The sequence below is a fragment of the Hyla sarda genome, chromosome 6 (genome assembly GCF_029499605.1).
Source record: "Hyla sarda isolate aHylSar1 chromosome 6, aHylSar1.hap1, whole genome shotgun sequence".
Lineage (NCBI taxonomy): Eukaryota > Metazoa > Chordata > Amphibia > Anura > Hylidae > Hyla > Hyla sarda.
In genome coordinates this window covers 113476760-113498595 of record NC_079194.1, presented here as the reverse complement: position 1 = coordinate 113498595, position 21836 = coordinate 113476760, and the positions used below count along the sequence as shown (strand labels likewise).

The 21836-nt window shown below is 47.4% G+C and overlaps 1 long non-coding RNA gene across 2 annotated transcripts in view; it reads right to left on the bottom strand.

Annotated features, from left to right (window-relative positions):
* Positions 1 to 21397, bottom strand: part of LOC130275980 (uncharacterized) — a 35002-nt gene extending 13605 nt beyond the window's left edge. Inside the window, exon 1 of one of the 2 annotated variants that reach the window (XR_008844974.1) lies at positions 21374 to 21397. This is a non-coding gene — a long non-coding RNA (uncharacterized LOC130275980). The remainder of the gene's footprint in view (positions 1 to 21373) is intronic. The other variant, XR_008844975.1, reaches the window with a different exon arrangement.
* Positions 21398 to 21836: the final 439 nt, after the last annotated feature.

The following is a 21836-nucleotide window of genomic DNA, read 5'->3' as shown; positions in this document are numbered from 1 at the left end:
GATACACTCTATAATTAGGTTTGTTCAGCCATTGCCGCAAGGCTCGGGCCTAACTCACTGCGATAATTGCTGCGCAGATCTTTCCACGTCAGGAGTACAGGAACAAGAGAGAGAAAACATGGCCGCCGCTCCCTTATATGGGTAGGGGGCGTGGCGAATCTGATTGGTCCGAACATCTGCCATTCACCATTACATGGTGTAATGGGATTGCTTACGTCACAGGGCCTCCAAATGTCCTTAAGCTTAATACCATAGAGTTCACCTAGTCACATGACCCGCAGGTCCTGCAACGCTATGAAAACAAGTAATTAACCATTTATTTACATATATGTTATCCTATTTACATTAACCTTATATAAATTACTGATCTATAAACTGGAATAGAGGTGAATAGGGGTAGACTGGATGACAGGGATCCCTACGTCCTAGGGACTCTGGCTATGGGGACCCATACATAAATAGGTACCGTATAGAATGCGGTACTGGGACACCACAAACCCCCTTACTAAAGATAAGTCGGCCTCGACGTCTGTCCCCTGAGACAGAGGGACTAGGACTAGAACAGGATGCTATAGAACAGGATGATCTGTACATTTGTTATACATCCTAGGTAGACTAAACACATTTTAATGCTATCTAGACATTTGAATACTATCTAGACATTTAAATACTATCTAGACATTTGAATGCTATCTAGACATTTGAAGAAGCTATCCATCCTTTAGTTTCTAGCTTCCTATACAACTTTATTAAACTTATGATACATTTTGAAGCTTACTGGACAGTTAGGCAGCTATCTGACATGTAGTTGCTAGCTCTTAAGACATTTTATTAGCTCTCTATACATTTTGATGAGGCTAAACTGAATATTAGCACATATTTCTATACAGAAGGCTAACTAGACATTAGTACAGTTCTCTATACAGTTAGCTTCAAGCTGACTAGACAATTTTTTTATCTCACACATTTTATTCGCCAACAATAAGTTACCTGTTAGTTAGTACACGAAAGGTATACTGGCTAGCCTGAAGCTAGGTCACAGTAAGGGTGGCTGCTAGGGTCTATCGACTACATGCTACTTACCCCTAGAGCACTTTCAAAACAACCTAAGTAGGTTATTCTTAGAATTACGTGTTTATTTTTGTATTTGCAAGAGCACCTACTGGCCAGGCAGAGCATCTCACACACACGCAATGAATAAAGAAAAGAAGAAGTGTACCTAACAGTGGCAGGAATTGGGTATCAATATGCTACAATTCCTTAAGTGTTTTCTTAAGTGAGATATTTATTTTGTTTTGGTGTATGTACTAGAGAAATGTGAAGTAGTACATTAAGTGAGTAATCTAGAGTACTATGTGCAAGTACTATTTGAAAGGGAATCCTCCCTATTCTTTTTGGTTGAGACAGGTGCTAGTGATGGGCGACAGCAATAATACTACCCTCGGAGGAGGAGGTGTCCCCTGTTGAGTTACTTACTAAACACCTTTTGTTTATTATACATTTGTATTACAAGAATTATATATATTTTTAGTGTTGAGTGTACACGTGCAGTACGTCGATATTTTCTGTGTACAACTCTGAGTTATTTTTGTGTACATAGACATATGACTATATTTTCTATGTACAAACCTTACTTACTATTTATGTACACAGACACAAGGATATCTTTCTTTGTACAGAACCATAAACATATTTACTATACATTTATCAACACTCCAACATATTTCAGGTGCAATCACCCGATAAGTGCAACATTTATCATAAGAGTTCTTATGAAGCTGGTGGTATATACATGAAGCAGGCGTGTAAGGATCAGCAGTCCACCTACACTAGGAGTCCAAAGAAAATATACAAATTGCCGTGTAAGGATCAGCAGTCCACCTACACTAGGAGTTCAATTGAAAAAGTGAACACGGCCTTAACCACAAATCAGCCGGGTTCAGTCCTTGATGAATCTCCTACAGGCTAGGAGTCTCTTGACTTATTAGTCAGGCACAAGCTTAATGGTTACGTTGCTGAACTTTAAACTGGAACAACTTAGCACAGTCCCGCTAGGCACTTTTCTTGAACTTGGTTACTGTAAGGCAAAAATGGTTAGACAGAAAACAATATGACATTACTTTAGTGTCTCTTTAGAAAATGTTCTTCTTCCCTCTTGTAGTGCCTCTCTTGGTTCCCCTATATCTGCCAACATCAGGGACAGGATCAGACTTGACATAGCTTTGCCACACCACATTGGTGAGGATAGAGTGGTGGAAAGCAGCTTGAGAAGGGGTTATAGGCTTACTAGCCGGGATCACAGTGGGACAATAGGGCTTGAGCACCATCTCCAAATTAGGAGCAACCCATGACCCTTTCGTTGGTACCTTAGGAATTGGCAAACTCTCACTGCTCCGAGAGGGCTTTGGTACATTGTTGGATACCCCAGGGTTAGACAAACTTTCACTGCTCTGAGAGGGTCTAGGTACCGACTTGGGTGGCCGCAACTTTGGCCTGTTTTCTTTACCCTGTGTAGAACTTGACTCTCGACTGTATGAAGAAGATGAAGAACTTGACACTTTACTGTACATAGAAGATGATGAACTTGACTCTTTGCTGTACATAGAAGATGATGCACTTGACTCTTGAAGCTCCTCCTCCTTGGGTGCGCTGGTGGACGCTTTAGGAGCAGACCTTTTCGGCCTCAAGTTGAAGGCATCAGACTCCCAATCCGTTGCCGGGAAATATTTGAAAGGAAGCTGTGTTGGGGCTGTTGGTCTGGTGACCGCTGCAGCCCATTCTCCACGAAGGCTCTGGACGGGGGTGTACTCCACAATTTCACCCACCTCCAAGGTGTTGAACTTCTTATGGAGATATGGCCTTTGCACTGCTCGTCGGTTTACGAGGATGGTCTGCCCAGTGTGGCAGTCAAGGAGTGTCCCATAACCTCTGACCTTGTCGAACTTGGCCACAGTTGCTCTTCTCATTTCTAATGGCTCCTCCCCTTCTCGGGGGTGATCCCATTTATGGATGTACAATGCCTCCATTTCTTTGGTATTTTCTTGATACCGCACTCTTTCTTCGTAAGGCAAATGTACGTGCTTTGGAGCATAGAGTTCTTTGTGTCGGGCCTTTAACTTTTCCATCAATTCCGCCAGCTCGGCTTCTTGGCGGGCCTTTTCCCTTTCTGCAGTTGGGATTGGTGGGAGTGTCTTCCCAAGTTATGGTTGAAGTACTCTGTGCATGTACTCGATCAGCTCCGGCTCATCTCCGAACACCCATTGCGGCAATTTTGGTGAGCACGGTTGTGCACTTGGCAAACTTGATCGAGGAATAACCTCAGGGCTGGAGGAGGAAGAATAGGCCGCCTCTGGCGGGGTACTCACAGCAGATTCCTCCGACGGGATCTCGGCCCACGAGCCCCAGGTCCAGTGGTGAGGGGACAATCTTACCGGTGACGCACCTCCAGGTGTCCCTGCACTGTTCGCTGGAGGTGTCTCTGGCCAATCGTCGTCATCATCAGGCAGTGGGGGAAGATTACAGGCCCCCTCTTTGTCTAATGACAACCGCTGCAGATGGTCAGCAAGCTCTTGAAAAAGTTGGGCTGCGACTGCCACAACTTTCCGTGTTTCCGGCGCCATTTTGCCAACTTGACCACGTGGAATGCTGCTCTCCGCCATGTCTGTACTCTCCAGCTCTCTCTGCAGACTGAAGAGGTTGCTCTGCGTGGCGTCTTTTATAGTAGGCTTCTCCAAAATGGCGCTGGGCAGGAAGGACGCTATCGGTGCAGCCCCGACTTCCGGTCCCTCCAGAAACTACTCCTGCATCTATGAGTTCCCTTTCGGCTGGGATACAGCAACTTGGCATCCACGCCCAGGGGCGGGGCGTGGCGCAGTGCGGGCTTTCTTCGCACGCTTTTCAGGCAGCAGTTCGGCTCCGCCTGTACTGACCGGACCAGAGGTTCGCAGCATGAACTCATTGTGCAGTTTACACATTTCAATTGTAGATAAATCTTCGCCTCCCCCCTTACTTTTCTCTTGGCCCCCTTGTATGGTGCACCACAAGCACCGTTCCTGTACACAGCAACACATAAATAAAGCTTGTTTTCTGGTGGGGAGTACACTTTCACTAGTAGCAATGGTAGGCGCACACCCGAATTCTGTTCGCGCAACGCCAAAAAGGCTTTGTGGTAGCCCTTGGGGGGTGTATGGTAGTGGTGATATGGTATCGGTATATGAGGGGTTAATGTTAACCCTATAGTTCGTGACGCCAGGCTGAGGGCTGGTATGCTGAGTTAATTGCTACGGCCTATCGCCGCCCTTCCCAGTAACGATAGGTGCATGAAATGACTGAAGGTCCACAAGGAGATTTAACTTGAACAACTTTACTGAAGTGCTTACAATATCCACGGCACAGTAACAGTCTCATATAAACAGTCCTTAGGTTGTTTAGTGACTGACAGTTGTTACGGACCTTGAGCTATGTTACGCCGAGCGCTCCGGGTCCCCGCTCCTCCCCGGAGCGCTCGCTTCACTCTCCCCGCGGCAGCGCTCCGGTCACGTCCTCTGACCCGGGGCGCTGCGATTCCGCTGCCAGCCGGGATGCGATTCGCGATGCGGGTAGCGCCCGCTCGCGATGCGCACCCCGGCTCCCCTACCTGACTCGCTCTCCGTCTGTTCTGTCCCGGCGCGCGCGGCCCCGCTCCCTAGGGCGCGCGCGCGCCGGGTCTCTGCGATTTAAAGGGCCACTGCGCCGCTGATTGGCGCAGTGGTTCCAATTAGTGTTTACCCCGCTGTGGATGAAATTTCTCGTGACCTTTCCATCATATGGAGAGAGACCCAAAATTCTCTCTTACAGGCTTCATCACGCATGAAGAAGTTCGCGGATAAGAAAAGAAGAGTTCCCCCCGTTTTTTCCCCTGGAGACAAGGTATGGCTCTCCGCTAAATATGTCCGCTTCCGTGTCCCTAGCTACAAGTTGGGACCACGCTATCTTGGTCCTTTCAAAATTTTGTGTCAAATTAATCCTGTCTCTTATAAACTTCTTCTTCCTCCCTCTCTTCGTATCCCTAATGCCTTTCACGTCTCTCTTCTCAAACCACTCATCCTCAACCGTTTTTCTCCCAAGTCTGTTCCTCCCACTCCTGTTTCCGGCTCCTCGGACATCTTCTCGGTCAAAGAAATTTTAGCTGCCAAAAAGGTCAGAGGGAGAAATTTTTTTTTTAGTGGACTGGGAGGGTTGTGGTCCTGAAGAGAGATCCTGGGAACCTGAGGACAACATCCTAGACAAAAGTCTGCTCCTCAGGTTCTCAGGCTCTAAGAAGAGGGGGAGACCCAAGGGGGGGGGTACTGTTACGCCGAGCGCTCCGGGTCCCCGCTCCTCCCCGGAGCGCTCGCTTCACTCTCCCCGCGGCAGCGCTCCGGTCACGTCCTCTGACCCGGGGCGCTGCGATTCCGCTGCCAGCCGGGATGCGATTCGCGATGCGGGTAGCGCCCGCTCGCGATGCGCACCCCGGCTCCCCTACCTGACTCGCTCTCCGTCTGTTCTGTCCCGGCGCGCGCGGCCCCGCTCCCTAGGGCGCGCGCGCGCCGGGTCTCTGCGATTTAAAGGGCCACTGCGCCGCTGATTGGCGCAGTGGTTCCAATTAGTGTTTACACCTGTGCACTTCCCTATATCACCTCACTTCCCCTTCACTCCCTCGCCGGATCTTGTTGCCTTAGTGCCAGTGAAAGCGTTCCTTGTGTGTTCCTTGCCTGTGTTTCCAGACCTTCTGCCGTTGCCCCTGACTACGATCCTTGCTGCCTGCCCCGACCTTCTGCTACGTCCGACCTTGCTTTTGCCTACTCCCTTGTACCGCGCCTATCTTCAGCAGCCAGAGAGGTGAGCCGTTGCTAGTGGATACGACCTGGTCACTACCGCCGCAGCAAGACCATCCCGCTTTGCGGCGGGCTCTGGTGAAAACCAGTAGTGGCTTAGAACCGGTCCACTAGCACGGTCCACGCCAATCCCTCTCTGGCACAGAGGATCCACTACCTGCCAGCCGGCATCGTGACAGTAGATCCGGCCATGGATCCCGCTGAAGTTCCTCTGCCAGTTGTCGCTGACCTCACCACGGTGGTCGCCCAGCAGTCACAACAGATAGCGCAACAAGGCCAACAGCTGTCTCAACTGACCGTTATGCTACAACAGTTACTACCACAGCTTCAGCAGTCATCTCCTCCGCCAGCTCCTGCACCTCCTCCGCAGCGAGTGGCCGCTCCTGGGATACGCTTATCCTTGCCGGATAAATTTGATGGGGACTCTAAGTTTTGCCGTGGCTTTCTTTCCCAATGTTCCCTGCATCTGGAGATGATGTCGGACCTGTTTCCCACTGAAAGGTCTAAGGTGGCTTTCGTAGTCAGCCTTCTGTCCGGAAAAGCCCTGTCATGGGCCACACCACTCTGGGACCGCAATGACCCCGTCACTGCCTCTGTACACTCCTTCTTCTCGGAAATCCGAAGTGTCTTTGAGGAACCTGCCCGAGCCTCTTCGGCTGAGACTGCCCTGTTGAACCTGGTCCAGGGTAATTCTTCCGTTGGCGAGTATGCCGTACAATTCCGTACTCTTGCTTCAGAATTGTCCTGGAATAATGAGGCCCTCTGCGCGACCTTCAAAAAAGGCCTATCCAGCAACATTAAAGATGTTCTGGCCGCACGAGAAATTCCTGCTAATCTACATGAACTTATTCACCTAGCCACTCGCATTGACATGCGTTTTTCCGAAAGGCGTCAGGAACTCTGCCAAGATATGGACTCTGTTCGCACGAGGCGTTTCTTCTCCTCGGCTCCTCTCTCCTCTGGTCCCCTGCAATCTGTTCCTGTGCCTCCCGCCGTGGAGGCTATGCAGGTCGACCGGTCTCGCCTGACTCCTCAAGAGAGGACACGACGCCGTATGGAGAACCTCTGCCTGTACTGTGCTAGTACCGAACACTTCCTGAGAGATTGTCCTATCCGTCCTCCCCGCCTGGAAAGACGTACGCTGACTCCGCACAAAGGTGAGACAGTCCTTGATGTCTACTCAGCTTCTCCACGTCTTACTGTGCCTGTGCGGATGTCTGCCTCTGCCTTCTCCTTCTCTACAGTGGCCTTCTTGGACTCTGGATCTGCAGGAAATTTTATTTTGGCCTCTCTCGTCAACAGGTTCAACATCCCGGTGACCAGTCTCGCCAGACCCCTCTACATCAATTGTGTAAATAATGAAAGATTGGACTGTACCATACGTTTCCGCACGGAGCCCCTTCTTATGAGCATCGGATCTCATCATGAGAGGATTGAACTTTTGGTCCTCCCCAATTGCACCTCGGAAATTCTCCTTGGACTTCCCTGGCTTCAACTTCATTCCCCTACCCTGGATTGGTCCACTGGGGAGATCAAGAGTTGGGGGTCCTCTTGTTCCAAGAACTGTCTAAAACCGGTTCCCAGTAACCCTTGCCGTAACTCTGTGGTTCCTCCAGTAACCGGTCTCCCTAAGGCCTATATGGACTTCGCGGATGTTTTCTGCAAAAAACAAGCTGAGACTCTACCTCCTCACAGGCCTTATGATTGCCCTATCGACCTCCTCCCGGGCACTACTCCACCCCGGGGCAGAATTTATCCTCTCTCTGCCCCAGAGACTCTTGCCATGTCCGAATACGTCCAGGAGAATCTAAAAAAGGGCTTTATCCGTAAATCCTCCTCTCCTGCCGGAGCCGGATTTTTCTTTGTGTCCAAAAAGGATGGCTCCCTACGTCCTTGCATTGACTACCGCGGTCTTAATAAAATCACGGTTAAGAACCGCTACCCCTTACCCCTCATCTCTGAACTCTTTGATCGCCTCCAAGGTGCCCACATCTTCACTAAATTGGACTTAAGAGGCGCCTATAACCTCATCCGCATCAGAGAGGGGGACGAGTGGAAAACGGCATTTAACACCAGAGATGGACACTTTGAGTATCTGGTCATGCCCTTTGGACTGTGCAACGCCCCTGCCGTCTTCCAAGACTTTGTCAATGAAATTTTTCGTGATCTGTTATACTCCTGTGTTGTTGTATATCTGGACGATATCCTAATTTTTTCTGCCAATCTAGAAGAACACCGCCAGCATGTCCGTATGGTTCTTCAGAGACTTCGTGACAACCAACTCTATGCCAAAATTGAGAAATGTCTGTTTGAATGCCAATCTCTTCCTTTTCTAGGATATTTGGTCTCTGGCCAGGGACTACAGATGGATCCAGACAAACTCTCTGCCGTCTTAGATTGGCCACGCCCCTCCGGACTCCGTGCTATCCAACGCTTTTTGGGGTTCGCCAATTATTACAGGCAATTTATTCCACATTTTTCTACCATTGTGGCTCCTATCGTGGCTTTAACCAAAAAAAATGCTGATCCCAAGTCCTGGCCTCCTCAAGCAGAAGACGCCTTTAAACGACTCAAGTCTGCCTTTTCTTCGGCTCCCGTCCTCTCCAGACCTGACCCTTCCAAACCCTTCCTATTGGAGGTTGATGCCTCCTCAGTGGGAGCTGGAGCTGTTCTTCTACAAAAAAATTCTTCCGGGCATGCTGTCACTTGTGGTTTTTTCTCTAGGACCTTCTCTCCAGCGGAGAGGAACTACTCCATCGGGGATCGAGAGCTTCTAGCCATTAAATTAGCACTTGAGGAATGGAGGCATCTGCTGGAGGGATCAAGTTCTCCTGTTATTATCTACACAGACCACAAGAACCTCTCCTACCTCCAGTCTGCCCAACGGCTGAATCCTCGCCAGGCCCGGTGGTCTCTGTTCTTTGCCCGATTTAATTTTGAGATTCACTTTCGTCCTGCCGATAAGAACATTAGGGCCGATGCTCTCTCTCGTTCCTCGGATGCCTCAGAAGTTGAACTCTCTCCGCAACACATCATTCCACCTGACTGCCTGATCTCCACTTCTCCTGCCTCCATCAGGCAGACTCCTCCAGGAAAGACCTTTGTTTCTCCTCGCCAACGCCTCGGAATCCTCAAATGGGGTCACTCCTCCCATCTCGCAGGTCATGCGGGTATCAAGAAATCTGTGCAACTCATCTCCCGCTTCTATTGGTGGCCGACTCTGGAGACGGATGTTGTGGACTTTGTGCGAGCCTGCACTATCTGTGCCCGGGATAAGACTCCTCGCCAGAAGCCCGCTGGTTTTCTTCATCCTCTGCCTGTCCCCGAACAGCCTTGGTCTCTGATTGGTATGGATTTTATTACTGATTTACCCCCTTCCCGTGGCAACACTGTTATTTGGGTGGTCGTTGATCGATTCTCCAAAATGGCACATTTCATCCCTCTTCCTGGTCTTCCTTCTGCGCCTCAGTTGGCTAAACAATTTTTTGTACACATTTTTCGTCTTCACGGATTGCCTACGCAGATTGTCTCGGATAGAGGCGTCCAATTCGTGTCTAAATTCTGGAGGGCTCTCTGTAAACAACTCAAGATTAAATTAAATTTTTCTTCTGCATATCATCCCCAGTCCAATGGACAAGTAGAAAGGATTAACCAGATCTTGGGTGATTATTTGCGACATTTTGTTTCCTCCCGCCAGGATGACTGGGCAGATCTCCTCCCATGGGCCTAATTCTCGTATAACTTTAGGGTCTCTGAGTCTTCCTCCAAATCCCCATTTTTCGTGGTGTACGGCCGTCACCCTCTTCCCCCCCTCCCTACTCCCTTGCCCTCTGGTCTGCCCGCTGTGGATGAAATTTCTCGTGACCTTTCCATCATATGGAGAGAGACCCAAAATTCTCTCTTACAGGCTTCATCACGCATGAAGAAGTTCGCGGATAAGAAAAGAAGAGTTCCCCCCGTTTTTTCCCCTGGAGACAAGGTATGGCTCTCCGCTAAATATGTCCGCTTCCGTGTCCCTAGCTACAAGTTGGGACCACGCTATCTTGGTCCTTTCAAAATTTTGTGTCAAATTAATCCTGTCTCTTATAAACTTCTTCTTCCTCCCTCTCTTCGTATCCCTAATGCCTTTCACGTCTCTCTTCTCAAACCACTCATCCTCAACCGTTTTTCTCCCAAGTCTGTTCCTCCCACTCCTGTTTCCGGCTCCTCGGACATCTTCTCGGTCAAAGAAATTTTAGCTGCCAAAAAGGTCAGAGGGAGAAATTTTTTTTTTAGTGGACTGGGAGGGTTGTGGTCCTGAAGAGAGATCCTGGGAACCTGAGGACAACATCCTAGACAAAAGTCTGCTCCTCAGGTTCTCAGGCTCTAAGAAGAGGGGGAGACCCAATGGGGGGGGTACTGTTACGCCGAGCGCTCCGGGTCCCCGCTCCTCCCCGGAGCGCTCGCTTCACTCTCCCCGCGGCAGCGCTCCGGTCACGTCCTCTGACCCGGGGCGCTGCGATTCCGCTGCCAGCCGGGATGCGATTCGCGATGCGGGTAGCGCCCGCTCGCGATGCGCACCCCGGCTCCCCTACCTGACTCGCTCTCCGTCTGTTCTGTCCCGGCGCGCGCGGCCCCGCTCCCTAGGGCGCGCGCGCGCCGGGTCTCTGCGATTTAAAGGGCCACTGCGCCGCTGATTGGCGCAGTGGTTCCAATTAGTGTTTACACCTGTGCACTTCCCTATATCACCTCACTTCCCCTTCACTCCCTCGCCGGATCTTGTTGCCTTAGTGCCAGTGAAAGCGTTCCTTGTGTGTTCCTTGCCTGTGTTTCCAGACCTTCTGCCGTTGCCCCTGACTACGATCCTTGCTGCCTGCCCCGACCTTCTGCTACGTCCGACCTTGCTTTTGCCTACTCCCTTGTACCGCGCCTATCTTCAGCAGCCAGAGAGGTGAGCCGTTGCTAGTGGATACGACCTGGTCACTACCGCCGCAGCAAGACCATCCTGCTTTGCGGCGGGCTCTGGTGAAAACCAGTAGTGGCTTAGAACCGGTCCACTAGCACGGTCCACGCCAATCCCTCTCTGGCACAGAGGATCCACTACCTGCCAGCCGGCATCGTGACAAGCTAGTTATACAGTCTCTGAATTTAGGGAGAGATTTGCAGATCCGTCCGGATTTAGGGATATTATTAGGTCCGGTGATGCTGCAGAGTGTCTGGGAATTGATACACTCTATAATTAGGTTTGTTCAGCCGTTGCCGCAAGGCTCGGGCCTAACTCACTGTGATAATTGCTGCGCAGATCTTTCCACGTCAGGAGTACAGGAGCAAGAGCTGTTGCTAGGTTGCTTGAACAGGAACAAGAGAGAGAAAACATGGCCGCCGCTCCCTTATATGGGTAGGGGGCGTGGCGAATCTGATTGGTCCGAACATCTGCCATTCACCATTACATGGTGTAATGGGATTGCTTACGTCACAGGGCCTCCAAAGGTCCTTAAGCTTAATACCATAGAGTTCACCTAGTCACATGACCTGCAGGTCCTGCAACTCTATGGAAACAAGTAATTAACCATTTATTTACATATATGTTATCCTATTTACATTAACCTTATATAAATTACTGATCTATAAACTGGAATAGATTCGACTAGGGGTAGACTGGATGACAGGGATCCCTACGTCCTAGGGACTCTGGCTATGGGGACCCATACATAAATAGGTACCGTATAGAATGCGGTACTGGGACACCACAACTGCAAAATACTCAAAAACAACTACTGCATAAAATCATTAAACAAAATTGGTGAAAAAACAGGAGGGACAGACAAGGCAGGCTGACTGCCAACATTAATGCTCTCACCCACAACAGGACCAGCTGATGGCACGTCAGGCTGAGGTGAAGACACAGGAACTGCGCTGGAGGTTGCACCAGATTCCTAGCAGTGGTATTCCTAGCTGCCTTGTTTCTCCTCGCCGGATGACTCCACGCCTAGTTCCCGGCAGGCTGAGGGGGCAGAGCCGAAGGCGCCGGTCTCTTCCTGGAACTCCTCCTAGATGGGATCGGAGCAGGGGGATTAGACACCATGGGGGAAGGTCCAGGGAAAGCCTCCACATCGCTGACCGATGGCTGCTCCAGCAGCAAACGCTCCTCCTCCAAAGCCTCAGCTTGCTGGCTGGACTCCAGGGGAGAAGACACAGGATTAAGCGCAGGTTGAACGCTCTGCTCAGGGGGAGAATCAGCAGACGCCAGACATGAACAGAGCCATGCTTCACCACCCGGACCACTGGTTCTCTCCAACAGCGGCTGCAAGAGGGAGTCCACACGCTGATCCATCTTGTTGCCGCGACAATCAAAGAGGACAGGAGCAGCACGGAACCGATCTAAATAGACTCCCAGTTTCCACCCTAGACAGCGGGACAATCCTGAACCAAACCTGATGAACAGCAGATGGACCTGGCGCGGAGCTGTTAATCAGCAGAACAGAGCAGATAAGAAAATGAAAGAAGGGGGAGGTGGTCCTGTTCCCGTGTTCCCCCATCCCTATTCAGAGTATGGGGTCACTGGCAGTCACTGTATACATACTTACGCAAACTCTGACCCTTTTAAGGCCTGGAATGTTTGTGAGGTATATCGTAGATTATATCATAATTGTCTCTTATGTGGTGCCCCCTCAACCTTCTGGAAGAAGGGGATCCCCATCTTGCCAATCAAAAAGGGGTAACACAGGCAGAAACAGTTATAAAGAAAATGGGACCTAGGCAACAAGCAAAGTACCAGAATCTATCCTATCCACCACACACACAGTTTTAGATAAGCTTTTTAGCATCCCATTGTCAGAAGATTTTTGGATGCACAAGATTTATCCAGATTACAGGGCACAATGGGAAATAACATTGAAGGCTCACTAGTAAATTCTAAAAGATGAGTAATAATACAACGGAGGTAAATGAGTGGGGATGAAAGAGTGAAGTAATAAGCTTCCATCTTGTTTTGCAGAACATATAATGATGGTGATTTACATTAAGTGTTTTCCTCTTCAAAGTGATATACTTTATACAACAAGGTCAGGATACAGGATATGGTGGTGCATGTGTTTTGTGAAAAAGATCTGAAGTTCTGTAATATAAGAAATGCTGGTAAAATAACCTCAATAGGGGAAGAAGTGAAATCTCCAAAGAAATCTGTCAAGTTGACAAAGATTAAAAGCGGTCATTAGAATGTTTTTTGTGTAGCAATTGCTCATTCCCTCGTTCCCGCAAAAAAAATAAAAAATGTTTCTGAAAAAGGTGGGTTACAACCTATAAGGCGGAAGACACACGGGAGCTGGATATTTCATTGCACAACTATGTTGGTGCTAGAAAAGATAGGTGATCCCTATTGGAGCAGTAATAGTGGCCAAATAGGTGATCGTCAAACTTTACTCCCAAATAAAGAGATAAAAAAGTAAGATGTAGTTTAAAAACATGACAAAGTTACATGGTTACAGTACAGGAATTTAGGTGCACTACTGTGGCAGATGTATACAGTGACATTGGCTATCCCTCAACACTGATGTTAAAATTGAGACATTCGCCAGTATATCCTTATATGAAGGACATACCAGAGCCGGCACACCAACGCCAAGGTTTCTCAAATGGCACGGGACCTAGCGCTAAACCTACCTGTGCGTGATAAGCAAAACAGGGGCCAGTGGGTAATTACGGCAGCATTAGGTCGACTCACAGAGTCCTCCCAGTTACTCTCCAGCGTGGCTAAGCACACATACAAGGTTACTTGGTTACTCAATATGTGGAATTTAGTGGACAGGACTTTAGTGGACAGGAGTGTCTGGACTTCCTGGCACTTCACTCACTTTTGCTATGGTTTTGCTATGGGGCCCAGTGAGACTTCTGTTCTCCTTAAAGCTTTAGACTTGACAGGACTGGTGACCTGGTCGGTAGGATCTTAGTGAATAGTGATGTAGCTCTGGAACAAGTATTGTTGCAACTGGGTCTTTGGGCCTGTCCTCATGTGGTGAGGAACAGGTCACACAGCAGAGGTCTTGCCAGGACCTCTTCCAACTCTAAACTGACTAACTAACTCCTCCTCATCTACACAGACCTGGGTGGGCATGTGATTCCCATGCATCCTCCTACAAAGATACAGTTAACTCTTGACATGACAGAGAAAAGAAAGTGCATTAAACAATGATAAATACATTAAGCATACATCACAAAAGGCATGACATTTAAACCTGGAGCTGTGGGCCAGAGCAGACACCATAAAGTGACATCCACCTGACAGTGCAGGTGGACAAGAGTGTTCAGCACCGGGACACCACATCCCCACTACCTTTCCATTTATAAGGGACACTTCTGGCCAGCTTTCCATAAGATTACTGTGTCTCCCCTGGATGCGCCTTTTCGAGTGTCATGTCACAGATGCCACCGCAGAGTGAGTAAAGGGATGTCTACATTTTGCCCCTTGCACCTCAGTTAACCAGCCTGTGAAGATCCTTCTTCAGCAGTTTCAGTAGTATTGGACTTGAGAAGTAGTGAACACTAACATCTACAGTAGACATTTCACCAATACGTGCTAGAGAAGCACATGAAGACAGCTAAATTAAGTAAATCTGTGGCATAAACATTAATTAAGGGGACAGTGACCAAATATCTGTTCTTCTGACTCCAATCTGTAACAAATCAACTGTATTCAAGCATCTGTGTTTCATTGGATTTGCAGTTAAGTTTTACAAGCTGTAGAATGGAATCCTAGCCTCCAGACCACTCATTTATATACGAAAAAAAAACTTGGCTGCACTTTTGTCAGCTTCACTGACAAAATGGTTGGGGTCGCTGAGGAACATTGGGTTAGTACACCACTTTGCCATGTGACATTTACATTAAGAATTACTACTCTCAACATAACCCTGAACATCTCCCCTAGTGGTTACCACACTTTTCCTCATTTCTCTTCTAAACGTCTTTAATTCTTTGATTTATTTCTTCCTTTTTGGTGAGAGAGGAGGTAAATTTTCAGTTGAAGGGCTAGTGGGGGTTTTCAGTATTTACTTTAGGCAGCCGAAGGGTTAGATACACCCTGGATCTAATAATAAATAATATGGAAATATTTGGTTAAAAAAAAAATAAAAAATCCTAACTTTTCCTCAACCATTGACTTTACAACAGGAAACACATGTCAAAACACAGCAAAACCCTGTCTTAAGGCCACAGCAGGAGACCTGGGCTCTGCGGTTATTCCTGGCCAGGTCATGGATGAACCCGGTGTGAAGTGCTTAAGGCCTGTCAAGCTGCATCCCACGTGGCCTCCTCGGTAATCCCTGCATGGAGAGGCTGACCCGTAACATTGCCAGAGGCTGACTTCATTCAATTAGGTGTCTCATTATCAGACGGCAAACCTCACTGGTGTACACATGACACAGCTCACCGCCGGATCTCAGAGCTTCCAGAGGACAGTATCCTGAGGAGATCCAGGACATCTGACGTAAGACCAACATACACTCCCGGGGCCATAGGTAAGACAGAGATATATTTTTCTTGCAAGTCTGTTGATATCTATAACTGATAGTTCACTACAATGCATAGGTAACAGATACAGTGGTCCCTCAACATACATTGGTAATCCGTTCCAAACGGACCATCGTTTGTTGAAACCATCGCATGTTGAGGGATCCGTGCAATGTAAAGTATAGGACAGTGGTCTACAACCTGCGGACCTCCAGATGTTGCAAAACTACAACACCCAGCATGCCCGGACAGCCGTTGGCTGTCCGGGCATGCTGGGTGTTGTAGTTTTGCAACATCAGGAGGTTCGCAGGTTGTAGACCACTGTTAGAGGAAGTTGTACTCACCTGGACCGTCACCGCTCGTCACCGCTGCCCGGGATGTCGCCGTCCATCGCTGTCGCCATGTCCCCGAGGTGTCTATGACGCTCCGGCAAGGCCACTGCTTCCCCGGCATCAGCGCTCTCCGTCACCGCCATCACGTCGCTACGCACGACGCTCCTATTGGATGACGGGACGGCGTGCGCAGCAACGTGATGACGACGATGGAGAGTGCCGACGATGCAGAGGATCCCAAAGAGGACGCACCGGAGCCCCGAGGACAGGTAGGTGATCGTCAGCACAGGGCACGGGGCACCGTAAACGGCTATCCGGCGGCAGCTGAAGCAGTCTGTTCTGCCGGATAGGCATTTATGCGATGGCCCCGACATACAAAAGAATGGTGTGTTGATGCTGCCTTCAACATGCGATGGCCTCTGAGAGGCCATCGCATGTTGAAATTATCGTATATCGGGGCCATCGTAGGTCGCGGGGGTCACTGTATAAGTCTAGACTGGGTACATTGTAGCAAACTCTAGCTGTAGCTATCAGGTTTGTATAGGTTTTAGCTTCTGGAAATAACATTTCCATTCACTTTTAGCAAACTGGTGAGTATGGCCATTTAAATGTATAGCATAAAATTTTCTACAAACAGCGCCACTCTTGTCCATGGGCTGGATTTAATATTGCAGTTCACTTGAATGGCGATGATCTGCAAATTTAGACACAGCCTATAAATAAGAATATGACATTTCAGTGGGGAAAAAGCAAACCATTTGTCATAACAGACAACCCCTTTATGTTGTATTTACCCCAGACTGAAAAAACTTCAGTAACAGAATTAAATAATGCTGCTTTTGTAAATTTCATCTAAATAAACAAATAAAACTAAAATAATTCTCTACTGTCGCTCTGTAAGTACCAAGAGGATCTCTCTGTTCTATCTTTGGCTTCTGGTCTTGTCAGATCTGAAATAACTGTATATAGGAGACTAGTGTTTTACCATTAAAAGTATGGACCAATAAAGGGGTATTCTGGGTTACAGTATATTTACTTATCCCCTATCCACAGGATAGGTAAAAGTGTTCAGCAGCCCTATGAAGCTGTCGAAGAGAACCGGGCCATGTACTAGGTACTCTTAAAGGGGTACTCCGCTGCTCAGCGTTTGGAACAAACTGTTCCGAATGCTGGAGCTGTGGGACTGGGAGCTTGTGATGTCATAGACCCGCCCCCTCATGACATCACGCTTCGCCCCGCCCCTCAATGCAAGTCTATGGGAGGGGGCGTGACGGCTGTCACGCCCCCTCCCATAGACTTGCATTGAGGGGGGGTGACGTCATGAGGGGGCGGGTCTATGACGTCACAAGCTCCTGGCACCAGCTGAGCAGCGGAGTACCCCTTTAAGTAGGTCCACTGACAACAAAACAAGTCAGGGCCCTAATTCTGGAGATCACGGAGGGATCCGACCATGTGGATAAGTATATTATACTCAGAATATCCCTTTTTTGGGTCTGCACATAGAATGGAAATGCTGCAGAGAAAATATTTTTGTATTGGATTGCTAATGTGTGGATTTGATGCAGATTTTAAAGCAAATTATGCAAATGTTAAAAAAGTTGCGGAGGCATGGCAGAATCCGCAACACTGCAGATTGATTACAGAAATTGTCCACCACATTAACACATTCTGCAGGTCAATTTCTGTGTACATTTTTTCCCCACATAGTACAGATGGGATGTCTTACCTTAATAAGCTATGTTTTCTGTAATAAACTGTGTTTTCTGCATACACATTTACTTTTCAACCACATCATATAACAAAAAAAATAAAAAATACTTTCAGTCAAGTGTACAAGGGGAACAAAGTGTCTTAAAGTGGACTGAGCAATTGTAGTAATTTCTTCCCTGCCCAACACAGCCCCTTCTATGAGTAATGCCACAATTGCTGTTATTAGTGATGCACAAAGCCAGTGAGTAATGTTGTGTCAGAGGTGATGGCTTCTGCAGCTGTGCCCACTGATACCACTGGAGCGTGCGCTCAGCCATCTTCTCCTACAATCCATAGGATACTTAGAATTCCAGAGCTTCGCATACAATGGAGCGATTTATCAAAGAGGATAAGGGACGAAAACAGCAGAAAAGGGGACGCCCTTTACAGATTGGCCATATATCTAAACTCATATGTAAAACATATATAAAACAAGCTTCTGCTATAGGTGAAGGGACACTCCCCTTAATAAGGGTCTATTCACTTGTACAGTATTCTGCGCTGATTTGATGCAGGATTTCAAGCTGTGTTCAGTCATTCAGTTTATATTGAAATCTGCAGCAGAAAATCCTGCGCATCAAATCTGCACAGAATACTGTACGTGTGAATAGATCATGAATTAAAGGGTACCTCTCATCAAAAAAACGTTTGATATATTATAGATTAATGTATGCAGAATAACTTCACAATTGCATGTTATTAAAAAATATGCTTCTTTCTACTTAATTTTCCACTTTGAAGAAGTAACCACTAGGGGTCTCCCTACCAGTCCTGGCAGCAAGCATTTCAGACTCATGCTGGAGTCCTAAACACTACGAGCTGCCAGTCTGCTTTGTTCACAAAGGAGAACACTCAGAGGTGCCAGCCTGCTTTGTTCACAGCCTGTTTGGCTGTGAACAAAGCAGGCTGGCAGCTCTGAGTGTTTAGTACTCCAGCATGAGTCAGAAATGCTTGCTGACAGGACTGATCGGGAAAAATACAATAGAAAGAAGCATATTTTTCATTAACATGCTATTGGAAAGTTATTCAACATTCATTAATCTAAAATATATCAAAAGTTTATTTGATGAGAGGTACCCTTTAAGGGGGGAAAAAAAGTCATTGGGGGGAGATTTATGAAAACCTGTGCAAAGGAAAAGTTGCCCAGTTGCCCATAGCAACCAATCAGATTGTTTCTTTCATTTTGCAGAGGCCTTGTTAAAAATGAAAGATTGGTTGCTATGGGCAACTGGGCAACTTTTCCTCTGGACAGGTTTTGATACGTCTCCCCTATTGACCTTGAGTTGTCTTCTTCTACTTAGTGACATCTGCTTCTGGACAAGTTGGCTGACCAAAAAAAGTTGCCTAAAGGGCACATGTTCTTGGTTATGTATGTATTTATCTGAGGGCACAGGCAGCATCTTCATACAAAGCAGATTTGTTACTCAGGAATCGTTGAAAGTTGCGTGACAGTCACATATATTACCATTTACATCCAACCCGATTGAAACCAAATTTAAATAAAGCTTTTGTACTTTTAAATAAAGCTTTTGTGGAATAGTCTGACTAAATATGGCTATATTCATTTATAAAGGACCTGTGGGGATGGCAGCTGGGATCAAACACCTTCTTGGTTGCCTCTCCATTGACTGGCATCTCAGACAGGGGTAGTGGCTAGGCGTCTTCTGAATTATATGGATAAATTATACTTGATATGCCCATGGGGCATAATCCTTCTTTGCCTCACTTTTCGCACGAGTTAGATCAGTGGTCTCAAACGGTGGCTCTCCAGATGTTGCAAAACTGCAACTCCCAGCATGCCCGGACAGCCAACGGCTGTCCGGGCATGCTGGGAGTTACAGTTTTGCAACATCTGAAGAGCCACAGTTTTAGACCACTGAGTTAGATCCTCAGTTTTGGACACATCACAAGGTGTGCACTCTTGGTGATGGATGCGATGATCAGAATTTCCAGGATTCTAAACATATCTCCAGGAGATCATTCTGTAAATTTCCCCAATAATACCATGCTTCACAAATACAGTTTCCTGACTCCTCTAGGTCATTCTCCCAACTTTCCTCTTATAGGAATCTGTAAGTCTCAGGGCCCAGGGCCAGGTTACAAGGGGACCCACTGTCTGTGGAGGCTAAGCTTTGTCAGATGAGGAAGGGATAAGGCACTATCCTCTCATTTGTATTTGTAAGTGTGGTGGCCCAGTACCGGAGTTGCACCCCTGTACCCTAGCTGCCCTGTCCGACAGACTCCATCCAGTAACCCCTGGTCCCCCTTCACCTATGTCTTGTATATATCACCGCCAGTGCCTATGTTATATAATGTATTGTACATATAAGCCCCATAAAAGCCCTGAGTGGAGCTAGCTCCCTCTCTTATGCTTAGTTCCTGCTTAGCTGAGTGCAGCAAGGTCAGGTCCTAGGTGTGTGTCTGAAGTCTAGAGGAGGCCTAAAGTCTACCACACAGCCACGGATCCACAAATCCACTATCCCTCAGGTCCAAGTCAAAGCCTGCTAAGCTACACATGGGGTAAAGTCTGTCATAGTCAGTCTCAGTCAAGTCAGTCCAAGTCAAGTCTGTATCAAGTCAGCGTGCCAATTATCAAATTGTCCAAGTCCACTATAGGTCCCAGAAAGCCCTGTGATATCTGAAGTCACTGGTCTCCTCCTTGGGCCTAGCCGAGCTGTATAGGCTGTTACACCTGTCTGACTCAGTAAAGCTGCTGTTTTTCCGTAACTTGGTGTCGGAGTCATTATTTGCCACTGTGCCTAGCCCAGGATCCAGCGGTATAATTTCGGGTGGTGTAGAGGATAAACCACGCCCTGGCGTCAGGAACACAAGGGGTTAATGCCATCTGCCCCTAGGGTAATTTCATCTGCCCTCATCACACCCTCACCACATAAGGACCGGTGGCCAGCCCCTAAAAATGTAGATTTTACTGTCAATAAATTTCTAACTGTGTTAAACACCTGTTAGGGTATTAAACACCTTTTTACAGTTTCATGATACACCCTTCCGCACCTGAGATTTGAGGGTTTCAGCCAGATGGGGTGAACTTAATTTTAATATTGGGCGTAAATATCAGGTGATGGGAGGGATTATACAGTCATGGCGTGTGAAATGTTGTACATTGAGAGACATGTATACCTAATACACACTCCTTGACTATATAATCCCACCCATTACCTGAAAGTCACCCATTTTAAAATTAAGATCACGCCCATCTGACTGATTCCCTGAATTGTCAGACAAATTATAAACCCTCATATCTCAGGGACTGAAGGGCATATCAAGAAGGTGTTTGATCAGGACATTCTAGGATATTTAATTATGAAGTTATCTATTTATTATTTTATTTTTTGCATTGGCCACAGTTCCTCTTTAAGCCTTTGAGGACCAAGGGAAGTACTGTATTTGTCCCATGTTTTTAATTGCCTGTCTCAGGCAATTAAAAACATGGGACAAATACGTCCCTTGGTCCTCAAAGGGTAAAAGGGGTACTCCACTGGAAAACATATTTTTTTTTAAATAACCTGTACCAGAAAGTTAAACTGATTTGTAAATTACTTATGTTTAAAAATCTTATTCCTTCCAGTACTTATCAGTTGCTATTTGCTCCACAGGAAGTTCTTTTCTTTTTGAAATTCCTTTCTGTCTGACCACAGTGCGCTCTGCTGACACCTCTGTCCATTTTAGAAACTGTCCAGAGTAGGATAAGTTTGCTATGGGGATTTTCTCCTACTCTGGATAGTTCCTAAAATGGACAAAGGTGGCAGCAGAGAGCACTGTGATCAGACAGAAAGGAACAGATAGGTTACCGATAACTGTCTTTACTAAGAAGGGTGCAGATGGTTATACACAAACAGCTGGCTTTAGGTGTGAGAGTGCAGCGTAACCCCTTGGGAGCCCTGTTGCCTTGCTGAGACTTGTGGTGCTGACACCAAACAGATTAATACTTACATGTGAGATGGAAGATTAAATCCTGGTTGCTAGGGTCCTGTCAAGGTACTAAAGACTCTTCCGCAGGGGCATGAATTTCCTCCTTGCGAGTAATCTTTGCATGATGACCAGTTGAGGGATTAGATTTGAAGTAGGCCTCTCCTCAGAGCACACGACACACAGCACAGACTACGCTCTTGCTTAGGAGCCTCACTAGGGTTAAACTGACTAACTCCTCCCCTGCACCACACTATAGGGGAGACTTTTGGGGTTCTCATTGGCAGGCAGGGTCACATGGGGGTTCACTGCTCTCAATTAAAGGTACAGTAACATATAAAAACATATACACATATCATTATAACAAAATTCATTTAGAAAAATAAATTTTCTGGCATTATATTACACATATAATTAATTCTAACTTTAGAACTCTGGATGGCCCAACACCTTGTGCTGCCAAGCTGCCCAAAACAGTCCAAAGCCA